Below are 22,693 nucleotides of genomic sequence, written 5' to 3' on the forward strand. Positions count from 1 at the left end.
TCCGAGGATGGCAAGTACCAAAAAACCTGCTCGAGCCTTTCCTTTGCATGACTCCATCCAAGAGCTTATTTCAGCTCAATGGACTGACCCCGAAGGACCTTTGAAAGTTTCCAGGGCTATGGGGCAATTATACCCTCTGAGTGAGGAGCATTTGGCTTGCTTTGCAATGCCTAAGGTGGATGCCCTAGTCACAGCTGTGACAAAGAGAACTACCCTCCTGGTTGAAGGAGGTGTTGCCCTGAAGGACATGCAAGACCGTAGACTGGAATCAGCACTTAAACGGTCCTTTGAAATTGCTGGTCTTACTATTCGGGCGTCTGCATGCAGTTGTTATGCTGCTGGAGCCTGCCTGGCATGGTTGCAACAGGCAGTGGAACAGCCCGGTGATGGAGCGGAGCCCTTGTCTGAAGTGGCTCCGTGAATGGAATCGGCCTTGTCCTTTTTGGCTGACGCCCTTTATGATATCGTCAGAGCTTCGGCTAAACAGATGGCTGTAGCAGTGGCGGCGGACATGGCCTCTATGCAAAGGTTGGTGAAGTTGCCCTTTCAAGGCCTTCTGTTGGGTGAGGAGTTGGAGAAAATTGTGAAAGGCCTGAGAGATGCTAAACCCCAGCGCTTACCCGAGGATAGGCCGCGGCCTCCCTCCAAGGGTCAGGCGGTTCACTCCTCTTATAGACCTCGCTTCCGTGAAGCTAGAAGGTACCACCCGGGGCATTCTGCTGGGTCCACTTCTTGTGGCCGGTTTTCAGCAGAGGAACTCCTTTTGCTCGGACAAACGTTCCGCAGCAGCAGGCTCAAGACCTGGAGTTCAAGAGCGACCCTTTCAATGAGGGTGCGCCGGCCCCCTCCTCGATTCTTGTTATAGGAGGACGTCTTTCCCTCTTTCTCGAGGAGTGGGCCAAGATTACCTCAGATCAGTGGGTCTTGGACCTGATCAGAGAAGGATACCGAATAGAATTCGATGCCCCGATAAGAGACGTGTTTGTGGAGTCCCGATGCGGTTCTGCCGCCAAACGGGCGGCGGTAGAGGAGACCTTACAAGACTTGATTCACATTGGGGCGGTTTCCCCCCGGTGCCTCCCGCCGATTTCGGCGCCGTGAAAAGGTGGGTCTTTTCGCTCTATTCTGGACTTAAAAGAATTAAACAAGTCCCTAAGAGTGCAGCATTTTCACATGGAAACCCTGCGCTCCGTCAGTGCGGCGGTACAGCCAGGAGAGTTTCTCACGTCTCTGGACCTGAATGAAGCTTACTTGCACATTCCAATTTGGCCCCCGCACCAGACGTTTCTGTGGTTTGCAGTGATGGGAAAACATTTCCAGTTTCGGGCCTTGCCTTTTGGCCTCGCCACAGCTCCCTGAACCTTTTCCAAGGTAATGGTGGTAGTAGCTGCTTTTCTCAGGCGAGAAGGTATCCGGGTTCACCCGTACCTGGACGACTGGCTTATCAGAGCGGACTCCGCAACAGAGAGCCATCAAGCTACAGCCAGAGTGGTCTCAGTACTGCAATCTCTGGGCTGGGTCGTCAATGTAGCCAAAAGTCACCTGACCCCCTCGCAATCTCTAGAATATTTGGGGGCATGGTTCGACACAGACTCGGGATATGTATTCCTACCCGAGCAAAGGCGGTGCAAGCTTCAGAATCAGGTCCGTCTGCTCCTGAGGATGCCCTGCCCGCGAGCTTGGGACATTGTACAGCTGTTGGGATCGATGACGGCCACCTTTGATTTGGTGCCCTGGGCGAGAGCGCACCTGAGACCTCTGCAGTATTCCCTGCTTCAACGATGGTCTCCAGTATCTCAGAAATCAATGCAGACTCTCTTGGCTCCCTGCGGCCCGACTCAACATGGAGTGGTGGCTCTCAGACAGCATGCTGCAGCAAGGAATGCCGCTGGCGCTCCCCGATTGGTGCCTAGTGGTGACAGATGCCAGCCTGAAGGGCTGGGGCGCACATTGCAAGGGGAAGCATGCCCAGGGTCTTTGGACACCCGACGAGTCGGAGTGGTCCATCAATCGCCTAGAATTGAAAGCGGTTTCTCAGGCGCTTATTGCCTTTCAAGTGACCTTGGAAGAATTGGCTGTCAGAGTGATGTCGGACAACATGACAACAGTGGCCTACATAAACCGACAAGGCAGCACTCAGTGCAGAGCGCTGGCTGCGCAGGCCGAACAGATTTGCCACTGGGCCGAGCTGCACCTACAGTTTCTTTCGGCAGCTCACATTGCAAGTCAGAGCAACGTGCAAGCCGATTATCTAAGCAGGCATCAAATCAATCCAATGGAATGGGAACTGGCAGACAAAGTATTCCTGCAGATATGTGCCAAATGGGGCAAGCCCGTAATGGATCTTATGGCGACAAGCTCAAATGCCAAAGTCCCGTGCTTTTCAGCAGACGGAGAGATCCTCGCTCAGCCGGGTTGGATGCCTTGGCTCAACCCTGGCCTCTGGGCCTCTGGTATGTGTTCCTTCCGTGGCCCTTGATAGGGCGTGTGCTCCTGCGGATTCGGCTTCACCCAGGAGAAGAGGTTCTCATTGCCCCGGATTGGCCCAGGGGGCCTTGGTATGCGGACCTCTAACAGATGCTAGTGGAGGCTCCCCTACCTTTACCTCTGGTACTGAACCTGTTGTCGCAGGGACCGGTGGCCATGGAGGACGCTGCCGTTTTGGTCTTACGGCATGGCTATTGAGAGGGCGCAATTGAGAGGCAAAGGCTATTCCAATAATGTTATTTCCACTCTCCTGCAGGCCCGCAAGCGGTCCACTTCCGTGGCTTATGCCAGGATCTGGCGCGAGTTTGAGGCTTGGTGTGTTTCAAAAGCGATCACACCCATGCGGGCTCCTGTCTCGCTGATTCTGGACTTTTTGCAGGATGGTGTACAAAAAGGCTTGGCCTATAATTCCCTGCGGGTGCAAGTGGCAGCATTGGCCTCCCTTCATGGTAAGGTTGCAGGCGTATCTTTAGCTGCTCATCCAGATGTGGCACGGTTTCTTAGAGGGGTGCTTCGGCTCCGTCCTCCCGTGCGGGCACCTTGTCCAGCTTGGAACCTGGGTCTAGTTTTGAAGGCTCTGTAGGGTTCTCCTTTTGAGCTGCTACGGCGAGCTTCAGAGAAAGATTTGACACTAAAGGCCGTTTTTCTGGTGGCCATTACTTCGGCGAGACGGGTGTCAGAACTCCAGGCGCTGTCCTGTTGAGACCCATTTCTGCAATTTTCAGAGTCCGGGGTCATGGTTCGTACCGTGCCTTCCTTTATGCCTAAGGTGGTTTCAGCGTTTCACCTAAACCAGCCTACTTTTCTACCCTCTTTTGTTAAGGAGGAGTTTCCAGAATCCTTTGGGCAGTTGCACCTGTTGGATATGCGCAGGACTCTGTTGCAGTATCTGCGAGTTACTAATTCTTTCAGGACCTCTGATCATTTGTTTGTTTTACTATCAGGTTCTCGCAGAGGGTCTCCAGCGTCTAAAGCCACTATTGCCTGATGGCTCAAAGAAGCTATCTTTTCAGCTTATCTGCTTGCCAACCGGCCTCCGCCTGTAGCCTTTAAGGCACATTCTACAAGAGCGATTTCTTCCTCTTGGGCTGAAACTGGAGCACTCTCTCTTCATGAGATTTGCAGTGCAGCAACATGGGCTTCGAAGCTCTCATTTGCCCGACATTACAGGCTGGATGTGGCTGCTTGGAGGGATGCGCGTTTTGGAGCACAAGTGCTAGCGCGTGGTGTGACTTGTTCCCACCCTATATAGGGATTGCTTTGATACATCCCATATGTAATGGCTTCATCTGCTTGATGACAAGGAAGGGAAAATTAGGTTCTTACCTTGGTAATTTTCTTTCCTTTAGTCATAGCAGATGAAGCCATGAGCCCTCCCTGTATGATTGTCTGTATGATGTGAATCTGTTTCAGGTTCTGTTCTTGTTTCCTGAAGTTCTAATCCTTCCTTGGGAGAAAGTTGGAAAACAGTCTTCAGGATTCTTGTTCACTTATAGGAGGATGAGTTCATTCCCTCCAGTTCATGTGTAGGAGGTTGCGTTCATTCCCTCCAGGAGGATGTGTGTATTCCCTCCATAAATACAAAGAGGAGGACGAGTTTATTCCCTCCAGGAGGATGTGTTCATTCCCTCCTTTTGAGTTCATGCCCTTGTTATGGGGCCATTGTTCGCTGTGAGGAAAGTTCATGTTATTCCCATTGCGGTTTGTTATACTGCTTTGGAAGCTTCAAATACTGAAGAGGCAGTGGAGCTAGCTGACCATGTGGCACTGTGAAATTTGAGTGCTCTCTATCTCCCCTTGCTGGTTGATGGACACAACCCATACGTAATGGCTGCATCTGCTATGACTAAAGGAAAGAAAATTACCAAGGTAAGAACCTAATTTTCCCTTATTTAAAATTGTTAAGGATCATATTATTTACGCATTGCAAAGTGAAAAAAAAGTTTTGAATTAAAAAATGTGTCATATTAAATATACCCCAGTCAAGATAAATGTTAAAATTGTAACTACTAAGCCCCACTTCCTTGCTAAGTTGTTTAAATGTTTAGGAGACAATTAAACAGATGCTCCCAATTAATATGGGTACATATCAACAGTTAACATGTGCTTTATAAGTTAATACATGTTGTCTGTTTCTGCATTCTCCATCCTGTTGTGTTAGCAGCTAACACAACAGGATGGAGAATGAACAGATAGGAAACAATTCCATAAATGTGCAAGTGTAGTTACACGTGCCTTGCATGTGTAAGTGCCACCCTAATTGACAGATACAGTACATGCATGTTATTTTATAAAGAAGCATGTAAGTGCTATGACACAACTGCAGGAGGTGTACACCTGGGTGGGACTTGGGCATGGTGAAAAGCGACATGCACAAGTTATGGAATGCTAACAGTTGTGTGCATAGCATTGTGCACGTAGGTGCTTCCTCTTAAGCAGGCCAGGTATAAGTGATCACACCTAACTTTTGGTGCACCAAAGTGGGTTTATGCTTGTATTCAATAATGCCTTAGGTGTGCTTAAGTGCTGTTATAGAATTGATGCTCACTGTGCCTAATTGCAGGCACCAAGCTGTAGAATTAACCTCCATAATGGACAGGGCTGCACCTTAACAGTAACATGAAGGTAGTTACCACATGTTAAACAGATAACATGATGTAATCAATGCCACCTCACCAATGTTGGCACTACCATTAGGGCAACTGAGGCGGCACTCTCCAGTAGCAGCACTCTCTTCTTCCTTCCTCAACCCTTTTCCCCACGTTTACCTTATTTTTTCATTTCCAAAATGCAGCAGTGGCAGCATCAGCGGCAGTGATTCCCATAAGGCTTCCCTGACACTGGCACAGGCATCTTCTCCCTGCTGCGGCCCATCTCTTGACGTAAGCTCTTGTTTCCTCAGAGGTGGGATGCAGTAGAGCGAAGAGGCCGGTGCTAGTGGCACCGCAGCAGGGCAGCCTATGGCAATTGCTGCCATTGTTGCTGCCATCTTTTCAAAAAGAAAAAAATAAGGTAAACGCAGGGAAGAGGGTTGAGGAGGGAAAGGGGGAGATGCCAAACTGGGTGTAGGTGGGGGCAGCATCTCATCCCTGCCTTGGGTGGGGAATTGTCTTGTGTCATCCTTGCACCTCACCACCTATAGTTAAATGTACCATATTATTTGCAATGCAGTTAACCAACATTAATGACATTTCTCTGTGTTAGCTAAATAGAAAACTGCTAGGGACACCTCCAAACGTCAACACATAGGTTTCATGGTTACTATATGTTAATTTTGCCAACTAACACATAGGAGCCCTTTTATTAAGCTGCTAACGTGTCTTACCTCATGTCAAAACATTAGCATGGAATGATGCTAACAATTAACATGTGTTAACATGGACTGAATGGTGAAAATGATGCACTAGCTAAACACAGCAATGAGTGGGGATAGGGCAGAACTGGGGCAGAGTAAGAGATGACCTGCCTTGACAGTTAGTGCGCAGGTTATTACCACATGCTATCTGTCATGACTGCTGATAGCATGACTGCAATTACTACCACCTCCAGAAGAGGAGGGAAGTGCAGTTTTGATACCGGCAGTCCAGTAGTGCATTATGTTTGAGTCAAATGCCACAGCCAGCACCTTTACTGACAAGCCCCTCTCCCTTCCCCCTCCCCATGACCTCTTCCAATCCTCCTGTACAACAGACTCCTCCTTCTAATCCTCCCATACAAGATTCCTACCTCCCGATCCCCCGTACAACAGACTCCCCTTCCCAGTTCCCCTGGACATCCATGGTGTGCCCTGATGTTCAAGCCTTGCCCATCTCCTATGACAACCTTGTTTCCCTGATTCCTACTCTCCTCTAACGCCCCGGAACCACCTCCCAAAACTCACCTGGGGTGGGTCTTTCAATGGTGACTCAGGGCATCCAGTTGGCAGCAGTGTCTCTCTGCTGTCACCCAGGTCACCATAGGGGAAGGGGGTTGGCAGGCCATGGATATCTGTACATGAAAAGGAAGGTGGAATCGGTTGTAGAGGGGGATGCAGAGGGGGAGTCTTGTATGTGGTGATCAAGAGGAGGTAATCTTGTATGGGGAGATCAAGAGAGGGGAGTCTTATAGAGGGGATCGAGAGGTGGGAATCTTGCACAGGGTGATTAGAAGCAGGGAGTCATATGGGGGGATCTTATACAGGCATATCGGGAGCACACATAGGAAAGAATGGAATCAGTGCAATGGTCACTACCAAGTAGAGAGATTTGGGGTTCCTGGCAAATTTGCACTGCTGCAGCTATGCCTGCATTATTTATTTATTTTCCTTGGTCTGGGCCCTCACCTGCATTATATGCAGTGGCAGTTAGTGTGGGCACTCAAGTGAGACCTGTGCTACATGCAGGGCAAATGCTGGGCACACTCCTTGCATTTACTTCACTGGCTTTGCACTTTCTGCTCTAAGGTTGGGGCTGCTACCATGTGAAATTTACAAAACCTCACCACAGTTTAGCAAAAAGACCCTACAGTAACTGTAAAATATTATTACACTTTAATACACATGGCTCTAAATCTTAGGAAATGTACGTACAAGAGAGATTGATACCTGTTTAAGATGCTGTTTCACTACATGATCTAGTTATGCTTACGTTCTCATACATACATGCATGCTTTTGAAGAAATCTGTATGGGGCCTTCTTTAAAAGTTTACATGTAGGATCAAAATAATTTAGTGAATAGAAAAAACGTAGAATTCTGTGTGTTGCATTAAATTCTTTGATTTTAGCACATCTCCATCTTCCTTATTTTTCTATACTTTAGCTCAGCAAGAAATTCAAGATCTTTTATAACAGTGCAGTGCTCTACTTCCCCTCCCTCTCCCCCTTCACAAATTCACACAACACTTAATACCAGAGCTAAGGCCCACCATATTTTTCAAACCCTGCCATAGATTTTCTAATGGAAAAATGTTCCCTTCTGGCCCCAGTGTTTAGCTATAAATAGTTCCAAGAAGACATTTCACACAGCATTTGGTGTTCTAAAGAAATGCTTTATTAGGAAACATCTCAGAGTTTGTATTGTTTTGTGTGGAACAGATTTTGTAGCTTTCATAAGATACAGAGCAGAGATTGGCGGGCAGTCTCCTGAGGCAGCCTTTCTTTCCTCCTGAACTTTAGGTTTCCTTTGAACTCATGTTGGGCTCTAAGTCTTATCTCTGTCACTTATATCTTTCTTCTTTACTTTTCTCTGGACTTCTTACACTGTTCTCTTCTGTTTTCTTTTCAAATTTCAAGCCTACTGGGTATGTTTTGGTTGGTAGGCACCTAACACACACTTCTTGCTGTTCCTTCATAGATATTTAATTGGTGCTGGAACTCAGACCAGGGTCCTCTTTCTACATGAGAAAGAGTCTCAGAGTAAGAGGTGTGCTATCCACTCCAGAGCTGAATCTCCCAGGAATACCTACTTAAAGTAAAATGCCAGAGGCACCACAGCAGAAACTTTATAGCATGGCCCTCTCTACCTATTGCAGGAAGGTAGAGACAAAAAACCCAACTTGCTTATCCCTTTTCAGCTCCCTTCTCAGTCTGGTGCACTTAAAGCAGGACAGCTGCATGCTGTCTTAAATCATCTTGGATTTTATCAACCATCAGCCTGGATTGTACCATTGCTGCCACTCTTTGAGAGAAGTACCATAACAAAAGGTTCAATACACTTTGCATATTGACAACCACAATTTCTCTCCTCTGTTGGGAGGAATACAGACTGTAGCAAAAGGATCTGTATGCCCCTTTACACTTGTAGGTGAATACTTTTATTCAGCCACCTTGATAATATTAATTTATAGCTGTGAGACTAAGAAAGTTCTTTTTGAGAAGCATCTCCACATGTAAATAGTGGCATTTACACTTGTACATTGCATACATTTCTAAACTGCTATTGCACAACTGCAAGGTGGGGCATACATTTGGACAGAGCATGGGTGGGTCATGGGCATGGATCTCAGTAATGCAAAAAAACTTACAGAGTAATGTAAGTTATACACTTCCTTAATTGACTGTGCTAATGAGATAAAGAATCATGTACATACATTTTTTGCACATATTTATTTAGACAATGTGTTGAACATGGACGCTAATATCACATGGAAGCTCTATGATAATATACCTAGAGGGGCATAATCAAAAGGGACGCCCAAGTTTTGTTGAGGACGTCCTCGTGAAATGTCCCGATGGAGTGGCGGGGAAACCTGTATTATCAAAACAAGATGGACGTCCATCTTTTGTTTTGATAATATGGTCGGGGATGCCCAAACCTTGAAATTTTGGTCGTTTTTAGAGATGGTTGTCCCTAGACTTGATCGTTTCTGATTTTTGGCAATAATGGAAACCAAGGACGTCCATCTCAGAAATGACCAAATACAAGCCCTTTGGTCATGGGAGGAGCCAGCATTCGTAGTGCACTGGTCCCCCTCACATGCCAGGACACCAACCGGGCACCCTAGCGGGCACTGCAGTGGACTTCATAAAATGCTCCCAGGAACATAGCTCCCTTACCTTGTCTGCTGAACTCCCCCCCCCTAAAACCCACTACCCACAACTGTACACCACTATCATAGCCCTTACGGGTGAAGGGGGGCACCTAGATGTGGGTACAGTGGGTTTCTGGTGGGTTTTGGAGGGCTCACATTTACCACCACAAGTGTAACAGGTAGGGGGGATGGGCCTGGGTCCGCCTTCCTGAAGTGCACTGCACCCACTAAAACTGCTCCAGGTAGCTGCATACTGCTGTGATGGACCTGAGTATGACACCTGAGGCTGGCAAAAAATATTTTGAAAGATGTTTTTTGAGGGTGGGAGGAAGTTGGTGACCACTGGGAGAGTAAAGGGAGGTGATCCCTGATTCTCTCCGGTGGTCATTTGGTCATTTTGGCAACCTTTTTGTGCCTTGCTCGTAAGAAAAACAGAACCAGGTAAAGTCATCCAAGTGCTCGTCAGGGACACCCTTTTTTTCCATTATGGGTCGAGGACATCCATGTGTTAGGCACACCCAAGTCCCGCATTCGCTACTCCTACGATACGCCCCCTTGAACTTTGGCCATCCCTGCAATGGAAAGCAGTTGGGGATGTCCAAAATTGGCTTTCGATTATACCAATTTGGACGACCCTGTGAGAAGGATGCCCATCTTCCGATTTGTATCGAAAGATGGGCGTCCTTCTCTTTCAAGAATGAGCCTGATAGAGGTATGAGAATTTATAAGCTGGGCTATTTGAAAATGAAGCCTAATGAGTTAGAGGTATGCCATATGATTGCTACCGCTCATTGATGTGGGTGGCAGGCTATATTGAGAGCTCCATCAGAATTATATCATTATTAATTTTTTTTGACCATTCACAATAGTGCTATTATATTTTTTTGTTAATTGTTTGATGGTTCTTGTCTCATTTGAGATTTATATAAGTAAAGAAAATCTTGTAATATACTTGGATTTCAAGTTTCCTTCATGGGTTTTCTATTATATTTAGAATATTTTAGAATTAGTCCCCACACTTGTCATCAGGGCGCCTAATACGTGGCACCCATTTCTAGAATTGTCCGCATAGACTGGTGTACCTATCAAGCAAATAGCCAGATATTTGTTCAACATTCGTATTTGGCTGGAATTATAGAATTTTTTAAGGGTGTCTTTAAGGCTACAATTACAAAAACTAGGAAGCCAATATTTAAAGCTGCTGCATAAAGATAGGTTTATTCAGAAACCTTGTTCTTTTAGGAAGGACTGTCAACTAGGTAGTGCTAAACTCAAATGGATAGTTTAATCATTTAAATTAGGACTGTATGCAGTCTTACTAAATGGATAATATTATCTGGACCGTGGCTGAATATTACCATTATCTGGATAAGCCTTGGTCGTGACCCTGGGATGCCAGGGCCCCTCCCTCATCTAGACATTGGCTGTATGTTGAGTTGTCCAGCTGAAAGTCATCTATTCAGTGGACCAGAATTTTTAAACTAAAGCACTTAAGCAACTAACATTGAGAGCTGCTAACCGTATACATACTTTTGAATTTTGAACCTTAAGAGTCCTAAAAGAAACATAGGTATTCATATAGATGAATGTCTTGCCCACTGTGCAGGGGACGTAGGAGGCTGAACATTTTGAGCAGTAGCTATGTTAGTATTGATAGCTATTGAGAGCATTACAAAGATTTGTGATCAGCCCATATTTGGCAATTTGACCCCTAGTGATATTTCATGACACTACTGCTAAGGATCAACCAGTGACATTTTGAACCTTGGCATCCATGAGACAGGAACATCAAGGAATCACCACTGCTCCAACATTAGTCATGCTTGGGTGAATTTGGGGTTTGTCGGGAGGGTATTAAGATAGGGTTTGCCTGGTGGGGAGATTGGGGCTCAAGGGTGGGGTTCTCCACATAGAAATTTCAGCAGGAATCCAGGCCCAAGTTTCAGCCTGCCTGTCTGACATTGGTGCTTGGATGCCTCACCGCCATCTGAAACTAAACATGACCAAGACTGAGCTTATTTTTCCTCCTAAATCCACCTCTCCTCTTCCCCCATTCTCTATCTCTGTGGATAACACTCTCATCCTCCCTGTCTCATCAGCTCGTAGCCTTGGGGGTCATTTTTAACTCATCTCTTTCTCTGTACAGATTCAACAGACTGCTAAAACCTGTCGTTTCTTTCTCTATAATATCACCAAAATCTGCCCCTTCTTTCTGGAGCACACTACCAAAATCCTTATCCACACTCTTATCACCTCTCGCTTAGACTACTGCAACTTGCTTCTTACAGATCTCCCACTAAGCCACCTTTCTCCTCTTCAATCTGTTCAAAATTCTGCTGCACGGCTTATTTTCCTCCAGTCTCGTTATGCTCATAATAGCCCTCTCAAGTCACCTCTTTGGCTCCCTATCCATTTCCACATACAGTTCAAACTCCTCTTATAGTAGAATGAAGGAGTTATTGAATTTTGTGAAAACCTGTTTTAAAAAGCTGCAGACATGCTCATGGGGATGGAGGGGGAGAATGATACACTCTTTTCTCACTGTAGCAGTTATGAAATCATTGCTCCCACTGAATATGCTGGAAAGTACACTGGTGTTTTCCAAAATCTTTCTAGGTGTTGGACAGAGCCTTTTGTAAAATACCAGGGGAACTGTGCAGACCCCAGACTGGATGCTTCAATTCTCATCTTAGTGTTCTATGTAAATTGGGCCTTTAAATATATTTTCTTCATACCATAATGGTAGGATGTTAGTGAATTGCTCATTTTTTTGACCTATCTCACTCAGAGCTAGGTTGAAATCTGGTGCCATTAGCCTTCTTTTACATTACCCAGGCACAGAGTCCATATCTAGCCACATCAGAGGCAAGGAGATGGCCAGAACCTCGGCCCAGTTGAGAGGTAAAGCTATATACTCAAAAGGGGAAAATGTGGGAATATTGACCTGGGAAAATGACTTGAGAAAATGGCCTCGGAAATGGTGCAGAATTTTGATGAAATCGCAGTAGATTAAAGGATGGCTCAGACATCAGAACATCTGCTGATCAGAAAGGCATGCTAGGAAGACTGGGACTCACTCACACTTCCCCAGGGGCAGAGAGGGAGGGCTGTCCCTAGCTCAGAATTAACAGCTAATAAGGAGAACTCAAAAGGAGGCAATTATAGGATACTGTAAACTATAGGGATAGCAGCTCCAATACACAGTGCTATCTATACACAGACAATGCAATTGAATACAAATAATACTCATAGTAAATATACATAACAATGCATCCTGCCTCCATGAACATGGGGGCAGAAAAGAAAAAGCGATATGGATCACCTTGAAGTGAGAAAACAAAACTACTACCCACATGTGTGCTGTCTACAGACCTACAACACAATCAGATCAGCTTGATAAAGATCTGGTTGCTGATGTCCAAAAGTTGGGAAAGAAAGGGGAAGTGTTGTTACTTGGAGATTTCAACCTGCCAAATGCGTACTGGAAAGTTCCATCTGCAGGCTCAGAAAGAAGTAGGGAGATCATGGATACCTTTCAAAATGCTCTGCTCATACAAAGGGTGACAAACCCATGACGGAAGAAGAGACAATGGATCTGGGGCTCACAAATGGGGATAGTGTGTCTAATGACAGAGTGGGTGCCCACCTGGGCAATAGTGATCATCAAGTGGTTTGGTTTGATATAACAGCTAGAGCGGAGGGCAGCCACTCAAAACTCAAAGTCCTGGAGTTCAAAAATGCCGACTTTAGAAAAATGGGGGCACACCTGAAGAAAGAGCTGATGGGATGGGAAAACATACAAGAAAGACTGTGGTTCAGGCTGAAAGGAGATATTAAAATGGCTACTGAATTTTATGTGAGTAGAGTAAATAAAAGCAAGAAAAAAAGTAAACCAATATGGTTCTCCAAATAGGTGGCTGAGAAAATAAAGGCAAAATAGTTGGTATTCATGAAATACAGGAAAACTCAAGAAGAGGAACACAAAAAAAAGAATAACAGATGAAACTGAAAAAAGCCAAGAGGGAGATATGTCTGGTGAAAGAAGATTGAACAAATTGCTAGAAATGTAAGGAAAGGAGACAAGAAGTTTTTCAGGTATGTTAATGAAAGGAGGAAAGCTAAAAATGGAATTGTGAGAATGAAAGATTCTATGGACCACTATTTGGAGAGTGATGAAGAAAAAGCGAATGTGCTGAACAAGTACTTCTGTGTTCATGGAAGAAAATCCTGGAGAAGGATCATGATCAGCTGTTAAAGGTACATATGAGAATGGAGTGGATATCACACTGTTTACGGAAGAACATGGTTTTGAACAATTTGAAAAATTGAAGATGGACAAAGCCATGGCATCCATCGCAGGATATTGAGGGAGCTTAGAAAAGTTCTGGCAGATCCTCTTAAAGATTTGTTTAATCCTTGGAGTTGGGAGAGGTTCCACAGGATTGGAGAAGAGCAGATGTGGTCCCTTTTCAACAAAAGTGGGAAACTACAGGTCAGTAAGCCTCACTTAGGTTATTATAAAAGTAATGGATGCATTGCTGAAGGAAAGGATAGTGAATTTTCTGGAATCCAATGACTTACAAGATCAGAGGCAACTTGGTTTTACCAAACATAAATCATGTCAAATGAATTTGATTGAATTTTCTTTGATTGGGTGACCAGAGAATTGGATCAAGGATGTGTACTAGATATAATCTACATTTTTATTTTATTTGTAGCATTTGTATCCCACATTTTCCCACCTATTGGCAGGCTCAATGTGGCTTACATTATGCAGTGATGGCGATCACCATTTCCGGGTACAGGATTTCAAACGGTATTACATTTAGGTGCATACATACTTGGTAAAGAAGAGTACATTGTGGTATTGCATACAAATGGTTTTGCATTAAGGTGCATACATACATGGTACAGAGGAATGCATTATGGCATTGCATAGAGGTTTCTAAGTGATAAAGTGAGTTTTAACATAAGTTAGGTCATCGACGATAGAGATGTCATTTTCAACTTAGGAAATAGATTGGTAGTGCGTATTGTGTAGCTTTCTTTAATAGCAATGAGGTTAAACAGTCAAGCGGCAAGAGTTCGGTTTTGTCTAGTTCGCATAAAGTCTAATTATTTTGTATATAGGATGGAACGTTGTGGTAAACCTTCTTGAACAGGTCCGTTTTCAGTAGTCTATGGAAGATTGTTAGGTCTTGTGTTGATTTTATGGCCTTCGGTAATGCGTTCCATAATTGCGTGCATACGTAGGAGAAGCTGGATGCGTATGTGGATTTATATTTTAGTCCTTTACAACTGGGGTAGTGGAGATTGAGGAATGTTCATGATGATCTTTTTGCATTCCTAGTAGGCAAGTCTATGAGGTCTGGATTTCAGCAAAGCCTTTGACACAATTCTTTATAGGAGGCTCTTAATTAAAATTGACAGACTCAAGTTAGGACTCAAAGTTGTGAACTGGTTTAGAAACTGGTTGACAGACAGACAGACACCAGAGTGTGGTGGTCAATGGAATTCACTTGGAGGAAGGAAAGGTGAATAGTGGAGTGCCTCAAGGACTAGTGCTGAGGTGGATTCTGTTCAATATATTTGTGAGCAACATTGCCGGAAGGTGAAAAGGTAAGGCAAAGAAGTGCAAGTGATGCATTTGGGGAGTAGAAATCCAAGGGAGTCATATGTCTGAGGAGTTGAGAGGCTGATATGCACAGACAGGGAGAGGGACCTTAGAATGATTGTGTTTGAGGACCTAAAAACAACAAAACGGTATGACAGGGTGGTGGCCATAGCCAGAAGGATGCTAGGCTGCATCGAGAGAGGTGTACCCAGCAGAGAAAAGAGGTGTTGATATTCTTGTACATGTTGCTGGTGAGGCCCCACTTGAAGTATCATGTTCAGTTTTGGAGGCCATATCTTGGTAAGGATGTAAGTAAAAAGACTAGAAGCAGTCCAGAGGTAGGTGACAAAAATGATATGGGGCATACCATAAGACGTATGAGAAGAGATTGTAAGACCTGAATATGTACAGCCTAGAGGAAAGAAGGGAGAGGGGAGATATGATAGAGACATATAAATACTTGAAAGGTATTAATATAGAAACAAATATTTTCCAGAGAAGGAGAAATGGTAAAACTAGAGGACATTAGCTGAGATTGTAGGGTGGTACATTTGGGAGTAATGTCAGGGAATTATTTTTCATGGAGAAGGTGGTTGATGCCTGGAATGTCCTACTGAAGGAGGTGATAGAGACAAAAACAGTGATGGAATTCAAAAGGTGAGGGATGAACACAGAGGATCTCTAAGTAGAAAATGGATAGTACAGTGCAATCCGCTTAAGTGCAAGGGTCTGGGACCAAATAAATACATGCAGTTAACCGGAGCATGCACTTAACCGTTGTGCCCCGAAGAAGCTTGACATCTGATAAACATATGTACAGTACTGTTTATTATTATACGTACAGTATACAGTCGCCGTTAACTGACGTTAGGCTTACTTGAAGTAATCAGTTATAGTCCTCTGTACACTAGTGGGTCTGTGAGTTCCATAGACTACGTCTGCCAGACGGTAAAAACTGTCATAGCACTGATATCCAGTGGCCTCCAGATAGGCCCGCACAGTGTTGAAACTCTCCAGCGCTCTTGCAAAAGTGACAGGAGGAGGTTGTTGAATTTCGTCAGCATGTGCCTCACTGCTCATTTCATCATCTGTTCCATCATCAGCCATTGTTGCCTGCGTGTAGGCGCATATCTCGACATCAGTGCTGTCTTCAGCTGTTTGTAGATCATAATCAACAGCTATGTAGCAATGGAGCTCCTCTTCAGTAACACCGGCTAGGATGTCAATAACCTGTTCAGACACGTTTACAACAGCTGCATCTGTTTCATCCCTCTCCACATCCTTAACAAAGCTTGCCCACTTGTAGCAGTTCACAATGGTTGCCTGTGTAACATGATTCCAGACTTCTTTCTGCATATGTAAGGAATCCAACAGTGATAGATTATGAGCCAGTTCAACAGCACGTTTATCCTTGCCAGTCTGGTCATCCATAACGCTCATCAGACGATGTAGCACAAGAGCCCGATAATGTTGTTTGAGATTGGCTATTATGCCCTGATCCATAGGTTGGATCAGAGAGGTAGTGTTTGGTGGCAGGAAGACCACCTTGACATTAGACAGCCTGACATCATCCCTGTGTGCAGCACAATTATCACAAAGCAACAAAATCTGATGCTTTTGTGCCCGCATTCTAGTGTCTAACTTCTTTAGCCACTGCTTCCAAATTTCCCCAGTCATCCATGAATTTGCATTAGCCTCGTATGACACAGGAAGTCACTTAACTTTCTTGAAGCAATGGGGCTGTTTGCTCTTTCCAATGACAAGGGGTTCTAACTTCTCACTCCCATCCATATTGCAGCAAAGGAGGATCGTCTGTCAGTCCTTCAACGTTTTACCTCCAGTAGTTTCGGCATGTTTGAATGCAAGTGTTCCATCAGGAATCGCTCGCCAGTAGAGACCGTTTTCGTCAGCATTGAGAATGTCACGAGGTGCAAACTCGTTCAAGATGGTAGGAAGGACTGAAACACCCCAATTTTCAGCACCAAAGTCATCAGCGTCTTGTTTCTCACCATGCTGTTTCTTGAATTTTATGTTGTTCCTCTCCTTCCATCTTTCCAACCATCCAACAGTGGCTTTGAATTCAGTTAGTCCAAGACTTTCAGCTAGCTGGTTAGCTTTCTCCATAAGCAGTGGACCACTGATAGGAAACTGTCTGCTCCTGACTCAAGAAAACCACCTAAGAAGAGCATCTTCTACCTCCTTAACTTTTCCCGTCCGTTATCGTTTCCGTTGTGAATTTGTATTGTTTTGCCAGTCTTCCAGAAGCTGGTCTTTCTGCTTCAAGACACGTGAAATTTGACTGGGATTGACACCATATTATTTGGCAATAGATGTTTGACTTTGTTTGTTTTCTAATTTTTTAAGAACCTCTATTCGTTCAGCCAGTGTTAACGTCTTACAGTTCCGCCGCGATGACGACAACCCCAGTGTACACTCTAACAATATTCTTTCACTACTTCTGCCTGTGGCAGCTAAAGTGGCGGTAAATTTGAAATCTCGTTGGTTGTCATGCACCAATCGACTTCCATATTCCATGCGCAGGCTTATGCGGCGTCTTCCCTGCAGAACAGCGGTCTTAAATCCATGCATGTAAGCGAATCTTGCACTTATCAGTGGTGCGCTAAACCAAAGTTTGTCCCCATAGAAACTGATGGCACCAAAAATGGGACCGAAGTACAGCATGCAGTTAAATAGAGCATGCGCTTATCCAACGTGCACTTAAATGGAGTGCACTGTATTTAAAAGAAAGAAAACTTAAATGGCTGCATGTGTGTGGATGCATGAGTGACACTTGGGTGGCAACTCTGGCTGCGAAGAAATAAGCTCAGCACATTTTGTTTGTCTGTGTTCTGTATATGGCAATCCAGTTTAGGATGGGCTAGAAAGGGCTTCATCAGCAACTTCAGTAGCCAGAACCGAGGACAGTGCTGGGCAGACTTTTACGGTCTGGGTTCCATAATGATAAGACAGATTTGGATAGACTGAAGTGGGCTTTAATGGCAGCTCCATTAGTTGGAACATAAGGACAGAGCTAGGCGTACTTCTATGGTCTATGTCCCAGTAACACCAAAGACCATGATCAAGCACATAATATCACATCCATTGTTAATTTAATCATGAATTGATGAGGGTGACTGTTGGGCAGACTGGATGGACCATTCAGCTCTTTATCTGCCATCACTTGCTGTGTTGCTATGGGGCTCATTTTCAAAAGCGAAAAATGTTCAAAAGTGGTATAAATCTGCATTTGGACATTTTTCTCACAAAAAATGTCCAAATTGGTATTTTCAAAACCAAATTTAGACATTTTTCTATGAAGTCTGTCAGAAGTGCATTCAAGTCACAAGGGTGCATGTCAGGGATGTGTTAGTGGCGGGATATGGGCGTTCCTAACACTTGGACATTTTCAGCCATAATGGAACAAAACAAAACCATCCAGAACTAACACTAAGACATTTTGAGCTAGACCTGTATTTATAACAAATAAGACACAAAAAGGTGCTCTAAATGACCAGATGACCACTGAAGGAAGTCAGGAATGACTTTCCCTTACTCCCCCAGTGGTCACTGACCCCCTACCACCCCACAAAAATGTGATTAAAAACATTCGTTATCAGTCTCTGTGCCAGATGTAAAACTGAGGTCCATTAGAGCATCATACAGGTCCCTAGAGTAGTCTAGTAGTGGGTGCAGTGCACTGCAAACAGGTGGACCCAGGCCCACTCCTAACTGTACCTGCTACACTTGTGGTGGAAACTGTGAACCCTCCAAAGCTCACCCCAAACCTACTGTACCCACATACTGTTTCACCCTTCGCCCTTAAGGGCTATTGTAGTGGTGTACAGGTGGGGGTAGTGGGTTTTGTGGGGGGCTCAGCAGACAAGATAAGGGAGCAACAGTGAGATGTGTATCTGGGAGCATTTCTATGAAGTCCACAGCAGTGCCCCCTAGGGTGCCCCATTGCTTTCCTGGGATGTCTGTAGGACCAGTCTACTAAGAATACTGGCTCCTCCTACATCCCAATGGCTTGATTTTGTGCGTTTTTCACTTGTATGTGCTTTTTTTTTTCGAAAATGGACCAAAAAGATAAACACACAAAATACAAAAACATCTAGCAACTAGCCATTTTTGAAAACAAAAGATACTGTAGATGTTTTTCTGTTTTGAAAATGGCTATATTCTCCACTTGAATTTTGGATGTTCTTAGCAAAACATCCAGAGTTGGACTTAGAAGTCATATTGAAAATACCACTCCACGTAAATTTGTAAGTCTAAGTGTTTTGAAAATACACCTCCATGTTAACTAGATTAAATTATTGTAATGCTTTGTATTTAGGGCTGGCTAAAACAAGTGTCAAATCATTCAAATGCATAGTAAAAACCTTTCTAGGTATATTAAAAGCAAGAAGCTGGCAAAAGAATTGGTTGGAACGCTAGATGACCGAGCAGTAAAAGGGGTACTCTGTGAAGACAAGGCCATAGCAGAGAGATTGAATTAATCTTTGCTTTGGTCTTCACTGAGGAAGATGTGGGAGACATATCGGTGCCAGATATGATAATTAATGCTGACGAGTCAGAAAAACTGAATCAAATCTCTTTAAATCTGGAAGATGTAATAGGGCAATCTGACAAATTGAAGAGTAGAAAATCTCCTGTACTGGATGTAGAATTGAAAAATGAACTTGCGGAACTATTGTTAGTAATATGTAATTTATCTTTAAAATCAAGTATGGTACTGGAAGACAGGAGGGTGGCCAATATAACGCCAATTTTTAAAAAGGGTTCTATAGGTGATCCATGAAATTACAGACCAGTGAGCCTGACGTCGGTGCTGGGCAAAATGGTAGAGACTATTATAAAGAACAAAATTACAGAGCATATTCAAAAGCACGGATTAATGAGACAAAGCCAACATGGATTTACTGAAGGGAAATCTTGCCTCACCAATCTACTACGTTTCTTTGAAGGGGTGAACGAACATGTGGATAAAGATGAGCCGGTTGATATTGAGTATCTGGATTTTCAAAAGGTGTTTAACAAAGTACCTCATGAAAGACTCCAGAAGAAATTGGAAAGTCATGGTATAGGAGGCAGTGTTCTATTGTGGATTAAAAATTGGTTAAAGGATAGAAAACAGAGAGTACGGTTAAATGGTCAGTATTCTCAGTGGAGAAGGGTATATAGTGGGGTTCTGCAGGGATCTGTGTTGAGACCCGCTGCTTTTCAACATATTTATAAATGATATACATACGGAAATAACTAGTGAGGTAATTAAATTTGCTGATGACACAGTTATTCAAAGAGGATTGTGAAAAATTCAGGATGACCTTATGAAACTGGGAGACCAGGTATCCAAATGACAGATGATGTTTAATGTGAGCAAGTGATGAATGTGGGAAAGAGGAACCTGAAATATAGCTATGTGATGCAAGATTCCATGATAGGAGTCACCGACCAAGAAAGGGATCTAGCATTGTTGATGATACTTTGAAACCATCTGCTCAGTGTGCTGTGGTGGCAAAGAAAGCATATAGATTGTTAGGTGTTATTAGGAAAGGAATGGAAAATAAAAATGAGAATGTTATAATGCCTTTGTATCGCTCCATGGTGCGACTGCACCTTGAATACTGTGTGCAATTCTGGTCACCGCATCTCAAAAAAGATATAGTGGAATTAGAAAAGGTACAGATAAGGACAACGAAAATGATAAAGGGGGTGGGACAACTTTTCTATGAGGAAAGACTGAAATGGCTTAGGCTCTTCAGCTTGGAGAAAAGACAGCCGAGGGGAGATATGATAGAGATTTAAAATACTGAGTGGATTTGAATGGGTAGACGTAAATCACTTGTTTACTCTTTCCAAAAATACTAGGACTAGGGAGCATACAGTGAAGCTACAAAGTAGTAAATTTAAAACAAATCAGAGAAAATATTTCTTCACTCAACGTGTAATTAAACTCTGGAATTCATTGCCAGGAATGTGGTAAAAGCAGTTAACCTAGCCGGGTTTAAAAAAGGTTTGGATAACTTCCTAATAGAAAAGTCCATAGACCATTATTAAAATGGACTTGGGAAAATCACTGCTTATTTCTGGGATACAAAAATACAAAAGAATGGCTACACTTAATCTCAAAAAGACTTTGTATAACTACACAACATTAATCAGATTAAGATCTATTGCAGTAGAAAACTAGTTGGCTGCAGAGGTTGTCTCATAGTATCTCAAACGTCCATATATACCATTTATTGGTCTGGTTCTAAGGACTGTGTATGTTTCTAATCATTGATAGCCTCCAGCCAACCAGTAGTACAAAAAAGTACTCATGTACATATACAAACTTACATCGAAATATGTACTACTGGTCAAATATTTCAAAAATTCAACATTATTGCAAAAAACGCAAATAATGCACTAAAGGTACTTAGCTTGCGGGCTCCAGGCTCTATCCTATTGTTTTCTGAAGCTGGAGCTTCCCGAGTTCCATCATAACTTAGTAAAGTTTAACTGGCAACTCCGATGCCGTTGTGCGCCCGACAGGACCCTGTTTCGCGGTCTCTGGCTTTGTCAAGGGCATAAATCAAGTATTATCAGCTGAGATCGAAATGTTGATCTCAGCTGATAATACTTGATTTATGCCCTTGACAAAGCCAGAGACCGCGAAACAGGGTCCTGTCGGGCGCACAACGGCATCGGAGTTGCCAGTTAAACTTTACTAAGTTATGATGGAACTCGGGAAGCTCCAGCTTCAGAAAACAATAGGATAGAGCCTGGAGCCCGCAAGCTAAGTACCTTTAGTGCATTATTTGCGTTTTTTGCAATAATGTTGAATTTTTGAAATATTTGACCAGTAGTACATATTTCGATGTAAGTTTGTATATGTACATGAGTACTTTTTTGTACTACTGGTTGGCTGGAGGCTATCAATGATTAGAAACATACACAGTCCTTAGAACCAGACCAATAAATGGTATATATGGACGTTTGAGATACTATGAGACAACCTCTGCAGCCAACTAGTTTTCTACTGCAATAGATCTATTTCTGGGATAAGCAGAATAAAATTATTGTACTGTTTTGGGATCTTGCTAGGTACTTGTGACCTGGATTGGCCACTGTTGGAAACAGGATACTGAGCTTGATGGACCTTCGGTCTGCCCCAGTGTGGCAATACGTATCTACTTACAGTATGTACAGAAGTGCTTCAGCATGATTGATTTTTGGAGGGATCAGCTATGAACATGCAACACCAATTTTGAAACAATTACATTGGCTTCCAGTACAATACCAGATTCAATATAATGTTTAAATCTTGATTTATTAGAGTTTATATCAGCCCATGTCATGATATTTAAAGGAAGTTGTACAAATGTATAAGCTGCAGTGAAATTTAAGGTCTGAATTTGATAAGCGTATGTCCTTGCCAGATCTGAATAAGATTCACTATGTTGAGACATCTTCATGTGCATTCTCCATAGTGGGAGCGTTACTGTGGAGAAATCTTCTAAAGTATGTCTGGTTTTGTACATCTTCTCTTCAGTTTAAAAAAGTTCTGAAAAGGTTTGCTTTCGCAAGCATTCTCTTAAAGTGTGATTTTTTTTTTTCAGTGTAATCTGGGTAGGTTTTATTGTTAGGACTTTTTTGTTATGTATCGTCTTCAATTGTGAATGTTTGAATATTAAGCCGCTTAGTTTTTTTGTTTGTAGGCAAGGTATATTTTTTAAAAATAAATAATAAATTCCAGTTCAGAAAACTAAAGGCTCTACTTACTAAGGTTCACTAGCATTTTTAGTGTGCGCTAAACACTAGAGATGCCCAGGATATATTCCTATGGGTGTCTCTAGCATTAACATATGCTAAAAACACTAGCGTACCTATAATGCAGCTTAGTAAACAGGGCCCTAAGGTATTGCATGTTTGTTTCTCCTGAAGTAACCTATGAGCGAAATGTGGCCATGTCAGACTGTCAACTCTCTAAAATGTTTACTTGATTATTTACTACATCTTGCTTTTTTTGGTCTATGCTATGTATAAGAACAAAAAACTAGCCATCCTTCTTCCTTCTCAATTTCTGCATTCTATTAAAA

The 22,693-nt window shown here is 43.4% G+C and overlaps 1 protein-coding gene across 2 annotated transcripts in view; it reads left to right on the forward strand.

Moving 5' to 3' along the window:
* Nucleotides 1–22,693, forward strand: part of SPOCK3 (SPARC (osteonectin), cwcv and kazal like domains proteoglycan 3) — a 493,521-nt gene that overhangs the window by 143,309 nt on the left and 327,519 nt on the right. The gene's annotated exons all lie outside the window — the stretch shown is intronic.

The sequence above is a fragment of the Microcaecilia unicolor genome, chromosome 2 (genome assembly GCF_901765095.1).
Source record: "Microcaecilia unicolor chromosome 2, aMicUni1.1, whole genome shotgun sequence".
Classification (NCBI taxonomy): domain Eukaryota; kingdom Metazoa; phylum Chordata; class Amphibia; order Gymnophiona; family Siphonopidae; genus Microcaecilia; species Microcaecilia unicolor.